At 41.2% G+C, this 16,066-nt stretch overlaps 1 protein-coding gene across 1 annotated transcript in view; it reads left to right on the forward strand.

Moving 5' to 3' along the window:
* The window catches only part of LOC126161548 (protein Wnt-6-like), a 651,979-nt gene that overhangs the window by 169,919 nt on the left and 465,994 nt on the right, over positions 1 to 16,066 (forward strand). The window lies entirely within an intron of this gene.

The following is a 16,066-nucleotide window of genomic DNA, read 5'->3' on the forward strand; positions in this document are numbered from 1 at the left end:
AACGAGTAACATGAACTCTAGTACTCACACTTCGTTACAAGTTATCCTCCTATATGATTACTACGCAACGGAAACGCATATCTGACTATCAGTGATTTACAGAACTCTGACTGTACACTACGCACTGGCAGTACCACATTTTCTTTTTGTCTTTTATTTGACGGCTTTTATTAACATGTGGCCATCCCACTGAATATGAATGGCGCACACTTTATAAATTCGGGACATTATGACAACATACAATTTGAAGGAATAGTCTACCAATCTTTCTTTTCACTAACTGATTTATTCTGATAAATTCCCTAACCTAAACACACAAATTCTATAACCTACAACAATAACATATGAGAAATTCCGCCCAGTGGGCATGGCTTTACATTAGTGAATCTCTATATTATGGTCTCGTAATTTATTTAACGCTACAGTGCACTTTCTGGATAGGTTGGTGGATCTTTTATTATACCTCACACTTCGACTCTCACAATCATCATCACGAAACTTTCCTCCAGACCGAGCGGTACAGAAGGAACAAGCATAACCCGCTAATCTTTTGAAACTACTTCGCTACACACCCATGGAAACCACACATACCCAAATTACATGACATACACTACACAACAATATGAAATACTACACAGAGAATGGTTACAACATTATCACTTTCCGCTTTCCCACTTCAATTAATATTGATCCCAGTTTCACACGACACTGCCCCACTTTGTAATTCTACTTTCCTACTGTGAACTCTGGAGATAAATGCACGTCTTCCTGTGCAATGCAAGCCATGTGGCGTTGCTGGATAGACGGCCGACTCACCTTACTTCTCTCTCAGAGTTTGAATTTAGCGTCACACGCAATGTAGTATTAAGATATTCATCACACACGCGAACTGATGCCATGGACGAGTACTTCTCTTTATCCTTTGTCTCATACACAGATTGAGACTCACACAGTACTCACCACGTGGAAGTACTCGTCTCTAATTTCAAGTCCTCCACACGCCATTTCTTAAATATTTCAACTTATGGTACACACGCTATTTCTTAAATATTTCAACTTATTGTACACACGCTAGTAATTCAGCTTAGCTTAAGCACACGGAAGTATTTCAACTTATTGCTACACGTGGTTTCTTTGTGACCGTTGGTCACTTCCGAAGATTACTACACTCCCATTAATATTACCTGCCTGACATTTAATTCTCCCCACAAAAGATCCTGAAATAGAGAAATTATTATTTCAAACTACTCTTAAATATTCCACATGCATACCATGCCTCCATTCTTTCGTCATTACGTAGCACAACTAAAACAGGTGTTAACAGCACAGGATCCAGCGGCAGAGTGCTGAAACATGGCCGTATTCAGGTTCTCTCGCACCTCTGTCGAAGTGGGAGAAGCACCTTGCTACCTTATTGGTCAGCCACGTTTCAGGCGCTCAAAGCTCTGGCAAATTTCATGTCTTTGGTCCCACCAAAGGTGGCCAAAGGATCGACTCAAAGATGATCATATATTCACATTCACTATCTGTGGTTAGCAGACGACCATACATTCATTCATTTCAAAAGATCTCACCAAACTGGATGTAGGGATTTATTTTGTGGGAGTGCACATATGATAAATTAAATAAATAAATTGTCATTCTTTCCCACACTGGTATCCGGCTTCGCTGTATTAATTGAAATTGAGTTATTTTACAAAAAAAAGTGTTGTTCTGACAAAAATACTGAAGTATGTTGTACCTATATTCAATGTCGGGCGGTACTGTACCCTTTCACCACCGGCTACCCATGCAGAAAAAAATGGCACGGTACTATCCTTGCAATGCGAGGGTAGTTCCGAACATTTTTTTAAGAAAACTGTATTAGAACAAACATAGTAAGTCATCAAAGTAACCAGGAGGAGACCTTAGCCCCTGGTGACCTCAAATTGACGACCAAATGTTGTTACTTTACCAAATGTTTGACACAGTTGTTGCATTATTGTACTCTCCACAATCCGGAGTAACGTACACATACATATTTACAAGAATCCAAATGACACATAAAACATCACATCATACAAATAAAAAAATAATGGTGAGATAAAAATTGGCTTAGTTACTGGGATCTTCGTTATTTTTATGAGTAATCCAAACTTCACTAATTCTATGACAAATAAAAAAAATACTAATTGTACTCATGAAATTTTAAGTAGCTCACCGTTCAAACAAAGAACAAGTAATCTGACATTCATAAATTGCGTTGTAATAATCTTTACACGGCAATGTCTAAATACAAAACAAAATCAACAAAAGAAAAAATTTCGTACACTAGTTACATGTAGAATGTCAGGCTCCATGCCATTACTCTAAAATATACATCAAACCTACAGAGAAATAAAACTGAGAAGAAAAACAATGAAATATACCACAAGTTACATACTGGTTACGAAATATAGTTCATCAAAGGCATCATGTCATACCTAATTAACTACCATCACTTAAGCAATTGCCACAACTACTCGACAGTGAGTTTAACCTTATCCTTATGGACCAGTACAAATACCTGCTGCTGAGCTAGTCAGTCCATCAACTTGGATCAATACATGTAATAAATAGTTAGCAATAAGTGCTTGAATCCACCAGTAGCTCTCGTACTCTTACTCTACTGCTCATTTCTCTGTTGTTACACATTCAGACGACAAGAACTTGCATTTCGACTAGCCTTCGTTACACATTAATGTGAAATATCACCACTGTGATAATGAAAATAAGTGGCTTCAGTCAACACACCAACAAGATCATTACTGTCCACGAAATCAAAATGCATCAATTAATTCCGATATTTGTTGTGCAATGCAAATTCTTGTCCCCTGTGACAACCTTACTGACCTATGCAACAAGAGCCGCTACGTTAATATTACGCCATTTCTAATGAAAATGCTACGTGAACTTGATAACCCAGAACAAACAAAAAACAAACACTAACTATTCTAAACACAAATGTTAATGAAATACAATTACACTTGCTGTCCCTTCAGGAATGAAACATATAAAAAAATTTACACAATTACAAGTACAAATACATTATTCCCTATCTTGCGAGTCACACGGAATCATTTCATTCTGTGATTTTCTTGGGGTCGAAAAAGTTGCTGACAGGTTCCCTAGAAACACTGTCTCGGTGTCAAAGCTCTCCCATGGTTACCCGGACGAAAGTCTTTAAGTCACTCAAATCGGCATTTTGAACACGCACTGAACAGTAAACTGTATCTTACATTAAACACAAATGTCATAGTCACTCTCAGCGTACCATCCACACGAATCTGGTCGTCCAAAAAATGGCCCTACAACTACTATTACCCACGGTTCTGTCCTTTCAGTTCATGGTGTAATTAAAAGTCGTAAGTTCCAACAAACAGCACTTATTCCCGCACCAATTAAGGAAATGTCTCCCACTACAAACGCAAATGTCAATGTCCCACTCTAGTTTCTTGCGTTCATACAATAATTAGTCACCAAACGACAACTGTCCTCTTCAAGAATACCAAGCGTCCCACATGCAATTCACAAAGCACACTGAACAAGTCACTGCCAAAAGTTTATGGATCCCACCGTTCAGTGGTCAAGACAAAACAAAACAATCGTCCTGTCTGCTAAAGACAAAATCTTTTCCACCACTCACAACGTGGAAACACCAGTCCTTCACTTTCCACCTTATGGAGACATACGAGCAGTCGTCTTGTTTCACGGCTCCACAGTCCAGTACTAGTTAATAGTTGCTGGTAAAAAATGCCCGCCGGGCTCTGTCGCGCGTCGTCCTTTCTGCCGTGGCGCCGCCGCACGCGCCCCGTTGAGCAGAAGAAACCACCCGCTGTTGTCACCGCGGGATACTTTCCCCAGTCGTAAGGGTGGCGGAACTTATGAATGGCCAGTGGTACGTGCGTGTCGCCCCAGGCGGTTGACCTGCTGTAGCGCGCGCGTGGAGCGTACCCTGACCGGCATTGGAGTGGGGAGCACCCCGGCTCTGTTGCCGCCGTCTGCTTGGCTTATGTGGTACGAGCGTGTTCGGTGTAGCCCTCAGCGCTACGACACCCAATCAGTCAGACCCTTCAGTGCATCTCGCAACATTACAGACAAAAGGATATTGTTACATTATTTAAATACTCATTGATTACATGTATGATCTATTAGATACATTGGTAATAAAAGAATCTTTGTTCTAAAAAACATAAAATTATACACCCTAGTTTTCTACACATACAACATCAACATTTATCTCTTTTCTATATATAGCCCATACTTGTGCTACTGATTGTACCTGTCGTCCTTCATACAAAACATGAAAGTGTAAAAAAAACAAAAGGAATAATAAACAATCTATACAACTCATAATTACAATATAAAATAGTAGACTACTCTAACATCCTATCACAGTGAAAATATTAGAAACTGTTGCTCCTAATACTACAATATACAACGCACCTTTGTGCTTGTGACAGACTGAAATTAATACCCCTTGAAAGTGTTCCAACAAAAAAATAAGAAATCATCTACACAGCTCACAATTACCTATCACATGTTATTAAGTAGTAAACTACTTTAACATCCTAACACAATAAACATTTTAGAAACTGATGACTCTAAATCTACAATATACAATGCACCTTTGTGTTTGTGACAGACTGATATTAATATCTCTTTATATATTTTACATTTTATTATATATAACAACATTTCTAGGACACGTATGTACCATCCACATATCAGATCCTGACCTGCCATCGAGGTTCATCCCAATCAAACAATAAAACACAATAATGTTTTAGTTATGGATCGGTAGCATCCCCTTTACAGGAGTGTGCGCATTTATCACACTAAATTTTACGACTCTCACTCACCAGACATCACATTTTCCTTCTCATTCAATCCATTAATACACTAACAGAATAGGTCTAGAAGTCAGCTAACCTTAACACCACCACACTCACAACATACCATACCTTTGCTCCCTTGTACTCATAACACCACCACTCTCACGACAACATACCATACCTTCGCTCCCTTATACTCAACCACCTAACACATGAAGCTGTTTCGGAGATAGCTTTCCAGTCTCCAAATTCGTCCTTTCACTCTGGCACCTCTCTCCATCGGCTTACCTCTGCATTCCTCCTGCTAAATATCACTTAGAATTGCGACATTTCATCTAAGAACAAAAAATACACAAATTACTCATCCTGCAAAATAACTGTACACATTCTTGGTACCGTTTTAATTAGTTATACTGGTACCAGGCTTCAACAACAACAAAAAATATTATTTTCACCAAATTGCAAATCTTATGGTAAGAATTAGATCTACACTTATATTACATCTTACGTCAGTATTCCACAACGTTCACCATCTGAATCTCATACTCCCTTCATGTCCCTTCACATTGTGCAGTTGTCCTCATCTCTTCATTCGTATTTCGGCTCTCCGTCCGTCCATTACTCCATCATTTCCTGGTCTTCCTTCGCCATTGGCATCAATCTCTATTGCAGCATACACAGAACCCTCTGTAACATACATCTAAGACATCTCCACATTATTAATTCTACTCACCTTTATTTACCACTGTTTCATCACGTCGAATCTCTTTTTATAACCACACTGCTTCACGTCGCTTCTTTCCTTAAATATCACCTTTATCCACTACTATTTATCACGTCGCTTCTCTATCTACCATCTTCATCCACTCATTAATCATCACGTCGTTTCTGCATGATCCTTATTCATATGACAAAAAATACGTACATACACCACTCTGTCGACTCCTGTTCATGACTCATTCGACCAGTCTATTCCGTCATACTTCCTGACATCCCGCCTGAAAATTCTTATGTTCGATTTGACCCTGCACAACGTTACACACCACAAATAAATACACTGACTATCTACCATAAATTGCCTACTTTAGATCTATCCTTAACTTTTCCATAATTTGATGTTAGAAATGTGATGAAGCCCACGAGATTGTTTTCCCTTGATCGTCTCAATCAGTACAGCATTTTCATGGACAATCCGCCTCACTCTGAATGGTCCACTATACACCGTAAAGAATTTGCTAGTTAGGAATCTGTGCTTCTTTGATAATCGATGAGTTTTAATTAGAACCTTGTCTCCTACTGCCAATTCGATCTTACGGATCTTTCCTTTCTGCTTCTCCTGCCTATCCTTAGCTGCTTTCTTAATACGCTCTATCGCAACCTTGACAATTTCTGTGTGCCTCTGCTTTCCTGATCGCGGAAAATCTACCAGCTCCCTGACTCGATCTGGTGGTGGTTCATTCTTTAGTACCGTAATTGGTGATAAACCAGTTGCTCCATGTGGTAGCTCATTGAGGATGTCCTGAAAATCTTTGAGAAAAATACTCCAACTTCTATGTTGCCTATGGCAATAGATCTTACACAACTTTCCCAGTTCTTTTACTACTCTTTCACTGGGGTTACTTGCAGCATGGTATCGGGATATGAACACCGGTTTTATCCTTCTTCTCTTCAGTGTGGTTAGCCATTGTCTGGATCTATATTGTGGTCCATTGTCAGCTATGAACTTTTCTACAGTTCCTACTTCTCGCAAAAAGTTTTTAACGATCGCTGCTGCTACTGTCCTTCCCGTCGCCCGTTTCAATGCGGTAAAAGTCACATACTTTGACACCAATTCCACTGCTACTAAAACATATCTATATCCCTGCACTGACTTAGGTAGCGGGCCAAACAAATCTGTTGCTCCGAATTCCCTCAATCTACCTGGCACTATCGGAAAAAGCGGTGCTTTGCATGAGATAGTTAACGATTTTGCCTTCTGGCACAATTTGCAACTACCAAGCACGTTCTTGATCCTCCTCTCCATACTAATGAAATAAACTGATTCCCTTAACTTCTTACAACATTTCCTTGCCCCGTAATGCCCGTAACTTAGGTGCGTGTACCAGATCAACTTGTTGACTATTTCATTTGGTATACACAACACCCAGTCCTGTGTGTTCGGATTTCTACGGTAGAAAAGGACCCCGTTCTGAATTGTATAAAAGCGCGCTATATTGGCATCTGAGTTCGCTCTAACTCTGTCCTTCACCATTCTCCATGACGCGTCTTTATCCTGCTCTTTCGCGATATTTGTGAGTACCGTCCCTATGTATTTCTCGAACGGCACGCCCTGCATATACAATATATCATATCTGTTCTCGTTTACCTCCTCGTCAAAGCATTGACCATGACCTACTGGGCTCCTTGACAACGCATCTGCCACTATATTCTGTGGCCCAGGAATATACATGACCGAAAACTGAAACTCCTGTAAATAGAGTGCCCACCTAGCGAGTCGTCTATGATTAAGTTTGGCCGACATCAGAAACTGTAGTGACTTGTGGTCAGTATAGATTTTAGTATGCCTCCCATACAAATAGTATCTAAACTTACTAAAACCCCATACTATTGCCAAAGCTTCAAGCTCAGTTACCGTGTAATTTCTCTCAGCTTTGCTAAGCACTCGGCTCGCAAATGCAATAGGTTGTTGTATTACTTCTCCTCCTTGCTCTTGCTCTTGGAACAATGTTACCCCAAGTCCACTACGGGAACTGTCCGTGGCCATACAAAACTCTTTCCCTAGGTCTGGATGCCCGAGAAGAGGTGCCGATAGCAGTGCCTTCTTTAACGCCTCATACTCTTTCTGCGCGACAGAGTCCCAATTCCATACCGTTTTCTTTCCAGTCAGCTGACATAGTCTGGGTGTCGCTGCACCCCCAATCTTAATGAACCTCCTGTAAAAGTTGATTAATCCTAAATAACCCCGTAGCTGACGTTTTGTTCTTGGCACCGGAAAATCTCTGATTGCTTCGAGTTTGTCAGGATTTGGTCTTATTCCCTCTGGTGTCACAATGTGACCTAAAAACTCGATTTCTTTTCGTCCAAATTCTGACTTTCCCAAATTCACGGTTACCCCATGTTTCTCCAATGCACCGAGCAATATGCTTAACGTTCTATTGTGGTCTTCCCAGTTTCTTTCGGCTATCAGGACATCATCCACGTACTGTGTTACCTTATCTTTTATTTCATTAGGAATGACCGTATTTAGCGCCCTGATAAATGCCGCGGATGATACATTTAACCCAAATGGTAGTTTCCGAAATTGATATGATTTCCCGTAGCACAAGAAAGCAGTGTATTTTCTACACCCCCTATCTAACTCCACCTGCCAGAAACTCATTCTCAAATCAACTGAGCTGAGGACTCTGATCCCGTGGAACTTTTGTAGCAATTCGTCAAGTGTCAGCGGCCGATCTGTCTCTGGCTCTATTATCTTATTAATCCTTCTTGCGTCCAAAACTAATCTAATTGACCCATCCTTTTTTTCAACACAAACTAAAGGGCTGTTGTACGGACTGGATGCTGGTTCGATAATCCCTTGTTGTAGCATGCTTTCGATCTCAGCTTCCACTCTTTCTTTGTACACAACGGGTATCGGGTACACTTGGGCCCTAAACTGTTTATGTGGCTTGACCTTGAATCTATACACAAAATTTCTTATTGTACCCGCAGCATGTTTAAATACCTTTCTATTCTCGTATAAAATTTTCTGCAATTCCCCGTAGACCGTGGTCCCTCGTAAATGCCAGATTTTCTCCCTGATCTCCTCCTCCAAACATTTATGAATTTCCTTCTCCTCTTGTTCGAACCCCGTATTCTGTGCCTGTCTACCGGACTTTACCGCCAGACATAACGCTAAGTGTGCGTTATCTTTAGCATATAAGCAATCGTCGAATCTTAATGTAATTTCCTCCGAATCTCGTTTCAACTCCATCGAACCATTTCTCATGTTAACGACTGCTTTATATTGGTTCAAAAAATTAACGCCTAATATCCCTTCAACAGTTAGAGACGACACAATCATGAACACTGTACTAAACCTCTTCGCTTGGCACACAAAGTCTACCTGCGCTTGTAACTTCACCTCAATTCCCTTTCCTGTAATTGCCCCTCTCACTGTTGTCCTTTGCAATGGCAACGTTGGCCATGGTTTTGTAAGACTACAACACTTAAACACATCTTCCCTCAAAACACTCATTACACTGCCTGTGTCGATGACACAAGGTACGATTATATTATTTATTTCTACGCTAATTATTGGGTGGACTTCACTCCCCACATCTCCTACCTCCTCTAACAGATTCTCCCTTAGTTTTCCGTAATCGATATACCTAATATTTACGTCATTTATAGCCCTGGTTTTTACCCGTCTATCATGTAGTCACCTTCTTGTCCCTCCGTTATTGTGAGAGTGACTGTCCTCTCGTGAACCCAATGACTGCCTATCCTCTCTTCGCCCATCATTTTCATTTTCCCTTCTTCTTCCATCTCTGTCCCATCTTCTATTTTCCCGGTTTGCCGGTCGATATCCCCATGAATTCTGCCCCCTATTTCCTCGCCATCTTCCATTTCCGTCATTCCTCTGATTCCATGCTCTCCTGTCATTATGATAGTTTCTGCCGTTCCTATCCTCAACTCTGTCTGACCTATGAGTCGTGTCGCCGTTCACAATGTTGCTCTCATTACCCAGTTCCTGTAACAAGTGCTGAAATGACGCGGAATCGTCTATGCCTCTGCCTGCTATCACTATATCTCTGCGCAATCTCACTGGCAACTTCGTTATACAGATCCTAATGAGCTCCCCAGTTTCGTATGGCACATCCAAATACCTATTTCGTCTCAGCATTTCCTGATAGCATGACACTGGATCTCTTATACCACCTTCATTACAATTTGGCATCATCAATATGCTTTGCTTAACCTGGTCCTGCTTACTTTTCGACCAGAATTCATTTAAAAACTTGTCACAAAATATCTTGTAGCTACTACAATCTTTAATAACTTCCTGCATTTTCGCTCTAGCCTCATCCCTCAAATGGTTACACACAAACTTCATTTTGAGGAGCGGTCCCCACGATGAAGGTAATGAATCTTGAAACTGAGACAGCCACAGGCATGGATGTTGGTAATTATCAGGATCCGGAAAACAAGTGTACGTTTGTACCGACACGAAGTGCCTCCTACATTCTTCTTCCGCACTTATGTTTTCCGACCTTGGACCATACCCAGTCGGGTTTGCCACCTGTTTTATCCGACACAACCGTTCTTCTAAATCTCTGAGTTCGTCTTCCTCTTTCTGTCTATTTTCGTTTTTTGAATTTATCTCACTCTCCCTCTGCAGTCTACCTGGTGGTGTTTCTCCTTCACTTCTGCACGCTAATTGCAACTGTGCAAGTTCTTCCCTATGTTTCCTATTTGTTTCTAATTGTGCCTCTCTAAACTGTAATAGTGACTGTATCTCCTCCTGGTCGGCATAAACCTCTCGCTGCGTACTGTCAGAGCCTGTTTCCCCTCTCATACTGATCTTTTCCACATCTGCACTAATCGCATTCATTCTGACCACTACCTCCGCAACTTTATCCCTGTGTTTATTTAGCGCCACTTCCTGCCGTGTGACTTGAGCTTCCACGCTGTCTAATGCCCCTTGTTTATCTGCAAGTAATTCCTCCACTATCTCTTTGATTCGCTCATCCGGCCACACGCCCCTATGTTCTGTAATATCGCTCTCTATTGCACTTATTCGTACCTCCAAATTATTGGCTTTTTCTTTCACGCCATCACATACTTGCCTCAACGCACCCAGATTCTTCTCCCCCTCATCTAACCGATTATTAACTGCGGACAGACGCTCATCAATAACTGTGTGTAGCTTCCTCATTGCCTCTTTATTCCCCTTATCCATTGCCTCCAATCTTTCCTTATTTGCTTCCAATCTTTCCTTAGTTGCTTCAAATCTTTCCTTATTCTCCCTATCTCTCTCCTTATTGTCTCTATTCATCTGCTGTAACAACTGCAGTAGCACACTGTCATTTGCTACTTTCGGTGAGCTCACCTCGTTCGTCTGAGAAACCATAGCTTCGCTAAGGGTAGCTGCACTTTCACTGCATACCTGACCTAGTCCCGGCTCGCCCGCGTCGTCGGGAAAAGCCCCCGATTGTGAACAAAGCCCGCCGCTCAAAGGATCACCTTGCAGCGGTCCACTGAACAATTCAGCCCCTTCCGAGCGTTTGCCGTCCCCGCTCATTAACAGATGGTCAACCGCTACTTCCTGCTGCACTGCTACGTCCACCCCAGAATCGCTATTCTCCATGGTGGCTACACTTTTCGACTGCGACCTAGTTACTACGGACATTACGCAAAAAAAATTGTACCACGATCTTCCAGCCTAGGACGATATAGCAATTAATTACATAAAAAATAAAAGATCCTCACCAATCCAGAAAGAAATCGCAAACAGAAAAAAAATTTACTTCTTAGCGCTATCACAATATATTCCACCAAAAAATAAAAAAAAATCTTAACAGGAAATTCTAACAGCAAAATATCCTGGCAGGGTCGAAATTATGAGAGGCACCCACATGCCTTGCTCATACTGTGGCATCAAGCAGTCAGGCCTGCAAGATGAGTGGTCTGCCAAGCGAGTGGATTCTTTCTTAATTTAACGAGTAACATGAACTCTAGTACTCACACTTCGTTACAAGTTATCCTCCTATATGATTACTACGCAACGGAAACGCATATCTGACTATCAGTGATTTACAGAACTCTGACTGTACACTACGCACTGGCAGTACCACATTTTCTTTTTGTCTTTTATTTGACGGCTTTTATTAACATGTGGCCATCCCACTGAATATGAATGGCGCACACTTTATAAATTCGGGACATTATGACAACATACAATTTGAAGGAATAGTCTACCAATCTTTCTTTTCACTAACTGATTTATTCTGATAAATTCCCTAACCTAAACACACAAATTCTATAACCTACAACAATAACATATGAGAAATTCCGCCCAGTGGGCATGGCTTTACATTAGTGAATCTCTATATTATGGTCTCGTAATTTATTTAACGCTACAGTGCACTTTCTGGATAGGTTGGTGGATCTTTTATTATACCTCACACTTCGACTCTCACAATCATCATCACGAAACTTTCCTCCAGACCGAGCGGTACAGAAGGAACAAGCATAACCCGCTAATCTTTTGAAACTACTTCGCTACACACCCATGGAAACCACACATACCCAAATTACATGACATACACTACACAACAATATGAAATACTACACAGAGAATGGTTACAACATTATCACTTTCCGCTTTCCCACTTCAATTAATATTGATCCCAGTTTCACACGACACTGCCCCACTTTGTAATTCTACTTTCCTACTGTGAACTCTGGAGATAAATGCACGTCTTCCTGTGCAATGCAAGCCATGTGGCGTTGCTGGATAGACGGCCGACTCACCTTACTTCTCTCTCAGAGTTTGAATTTAGCGTCACACGCAATGTAGTATTAAGATATTCATCACACACGCGAACTGATGCCATGGACGAGTACTTCTCTTTATCCTTTGTCTCATACACAGATTGAGACTCACACAGTACTCACCACGTGGAAGTACTCGTCTCTAATTTCAAGTCCTCCACACGCCATTTCTTAAATATTTCAACTTATGGTACACACGCTATTTCTTAAATATTTCAACTTATTGTACACACGCTAGTAATTCAGCTTAGCTTAAGCACACGGAAGTATTTCAACTTATTGCTACACGTGGTTTCTTTGTGACCGTTGGTCACTTCCGAAGATTACTACACTCCCATTAATATTACCTGCCTGACATTTAATTCTCCCCACAAAAGATCCTGAAATAGAGAAATTATTATTTCAAACTACTCTTAAATATTCCACATGCATACCATGCCTCCATTCTTTCGTCATTACGTAGCACAACTAAAACAGGTGTTAACAGCACAGGATCCAGCGGCAGAGTGCTGAAACATGGCCGTATTCAGGTTCTCTCGCACCTCTGTCGAAGTGGGAGAAGCACCTTGCTACCTTATTGGTCAGCCACGTTTCAGGCGCTCAAAGCTCTGGCAAATTTCATGTCTTTGGTCCCACCAAAGGTGGCCAAAGGATCGACTCAAAGATGATCATATATTCACATTCACTATCTGTGGTTAGCAGACGACCATACATTCATTCATTTCAAAAGATCTCACCAAACTGGATGTAGGGATTTATTTTGTGGGAGTGCACATATGATAAATTAAATAAATAAATTGTCATTCTTTCCCACACTGGTATCCGGCTTCGCTGTATTAATTGAAATTGAGTTATTTTACAAAAAAAAGTGTTGTTCTGACAAAAATACTGAAGTATGTTGTACCTATATTCAATGTCGGGCGGTACTGTACCCTTTCAATGTATGTTGCAATCATGTGCCCCATATATTTGTTGATGTCCCACCAGAAGACTTGCTGGTGGGCCAATAATTTGGTGACCACCATACCCCGATTACCTTTATCGTGTAACATAAAGTCTTGACTTTGGACTGCCTGCAGAATGACCACTGTGCTGTGGCCATTGCCTACTTGAATCAAGAGTGGTAGTGGGCAACTCATGTTTGTGGTACCAATAGGTGTGAATGTCCGGATGTTCGAGAATCTTACAATCTGCTGGCCAACTATTCTTCATCAGTCACATGAGTTATTGGAGGACCAGGTCCTAAGGCAACCGGCAGGCCATGACTGTGGTATCAATGGCTAAGCTGGCCACTGATACCTCAACTGCTGTGTCACTATGAATCTACACATTCAGGAGCTGCATTGAACTCGAGATCTTCTACCACTGTGAGATGTGATAGGATGTCCATATACACATGTTGCTCTGTGGACAGATGTTTATGCGTCAGCCGCCAGAGGCACTGTGTTTCAGCAACGACAGTTCCGGCTATTTCTGATTCGATACTAGTACATTCATGTACGTCAATAGCTTAGTCAATTACGGATTCATTACTCTTTAGAAGAGACGTTCTACTCGCATGTAAAACTTCTCTCAACAGTGTTCTCCTAACGAGATTTCTACTTCGATGTTACACTGAATGCAGATATTTTCCACGGTGCACGAAAGTTATATTTCTTGTATTAGACGGGCTGAACATTACGATATGCGTATAGTTAAGTTGTTCAGACGGCCCGTACCCAAGCCTTCCGAAAGGCTAAGAAATAAGAAAGGTTTCTATTTCGCCCCTCTTTGTCGATGCTACCAATTAGATTTCACGTTTCCCCATTCAGGCTATAACATTTGATTGTATTTTTTTAGATTTCACTGAAACATCTGTTTCACCACAATTAAATTTTTGAGAAACCGTTAGTTTCGGCTTGTCAAGTAAATTCACTAGTAGCGAAAAAAATCTACACCTATTCTTATAAAGCACTCTTGCACCATATGTTGCTTCAGGTTTGTGAACGGGTATAGCGGAATGTTTCTCAAAAAATTCACTGATCCAATTTTGGTCTGCAATTTCATTATTAAAACTATGACCAATGCCATTTGTTACAGGCAAGATAGGATAAGCTATGCAAGTCTATCATTGCTAGAGCCAACAACCTAGCCTCGCTAGTTTTTATGTATTTAACGAGCTCAAGTTCCCGTTCTTCCATAAATACGTTTTTTTAATTTTTCAGACATTTTATGAATTGTGTAGTCGGGGTTTTCCCTTTTTTCTTTAACGTGTCTTTCAAGAGTATTCTGGGAAACATCAGATTGGTTTGAAGTCTGCAAACACTCAGAATGACCAGAAATAACTACCTGAACATCATTGTTCACTGTTGCAATTAACTATGACTGTCTGGTTGTTTTGCCTTATAGACTCGAACCATATGAAACCGAAATAAAAATAAATTAGGGGCCTACCAAAAACGGTCTCTTAGTTAAAACTACATGGGGCTGAATGGGGCCATCACCATTCCACACCACCCATTCCGCCAGGAACACGATTTAGGTTACGGAGGGCACTCGAGAAAGATGTGTAAAAAGAAACTAAAGACAATTAAGTGTGCTTTGAGCATGTACTAACAATAGCTGTAATGTAGCAAGTATGTTTATATTACCATGGTTACAATACCGTCAGAACTTACAGAAGAGCAGCAAAAAATCACGCAACAAATACTTAACGCACCGACACTCATGAAAATTAGACAAACATGGCTGCCGCAGTTGAGCAGCAACAAGGTAGCCTGGTCCTAGTTACCGCCGCTCGCTGGCAGCACCTTCTCTTCACCGAAAAACGTCACTCTTCAGTTAGTCTACGTAGTCTTGTTCTGCCTGCGTTCCCGTATCTGCTGACGTGTTAACCCATGCCGCGCCAGTTATAGTGCTTCACATATCTTCGCGACGTACATCTAGCAAATGAGAAAACACTATGTAGTTTGTACTAAATACATTAAATAATTTTTATTAAAATATTATATTAAATTTTTTAGATTAATTATACACAGTTCCTTAGATCGTACAGGGTGCAAGGTACCCTGTGACACTGCCTAGCTTCTGCATCTCTACAACCTGCACAACAGCTGCAAATGCCAGCGATATGCGCCTTGTGTCTTGTCGGGTAACGAACTTGCTCCGTTTATTCACGGTACTTGCTCTCGACAACAGTAATAACTACTTTGGTCTGCACCCTCTGGGATACATTCAGCACTGATCGTTTCTGTCTACGGTTTATTTTTGTTTTTTGCTTTGCGTTAACAGTGACATACAGCAGTATGGATAGATTTAGTGATGAAATATTTGCCGGTATGCAAGGCATGTTTGGGTTCAACGACGGTAATGGAAGAGCTGTACAACGACGCTTTGCCAAGCTGTTGCCGCAACGACGGCGACCACATCACAGTGATTTTTCACCTGGCGGTTGTTGCATTACTCTTTGTTTCGTGTTTTAAGGGTTTGCGGTTGCATATTACAGACTGCCTACCAGCCCAGTAGTTAGCCCGTGGGATGAGCGAAACCGCCTGAGAACTTCTTACAGGCTCGTCAGCTCACCAGCCGTCGTCCTTAAGCCGCGAGGCGTATTCGATTCCTGTCAGAAAAGCCTCTCCGTCGTGGAAGTGACGCGTTGACACGCTCGGTTCTTAGGGCGAATATTAAAGTTAGAAACT

This window comes from Schistocerca cancellata, chromosome 2 (genome assembly GCF_023864275.1).
Source record: "Schistocerca cancellata isolate TAMUIC-IGC-003103 chromosome 2, iqSchCanc2.1, whole genome shotgun sequence".
In the NCBI taxonomy this organism is placed as follows: domain Eukaryota; kingdom Metazoa; phylum Arthropoda; class Insecta; order Orthoptera; family Acrididae; genus Schistocerca; species Schistocerca cancellata.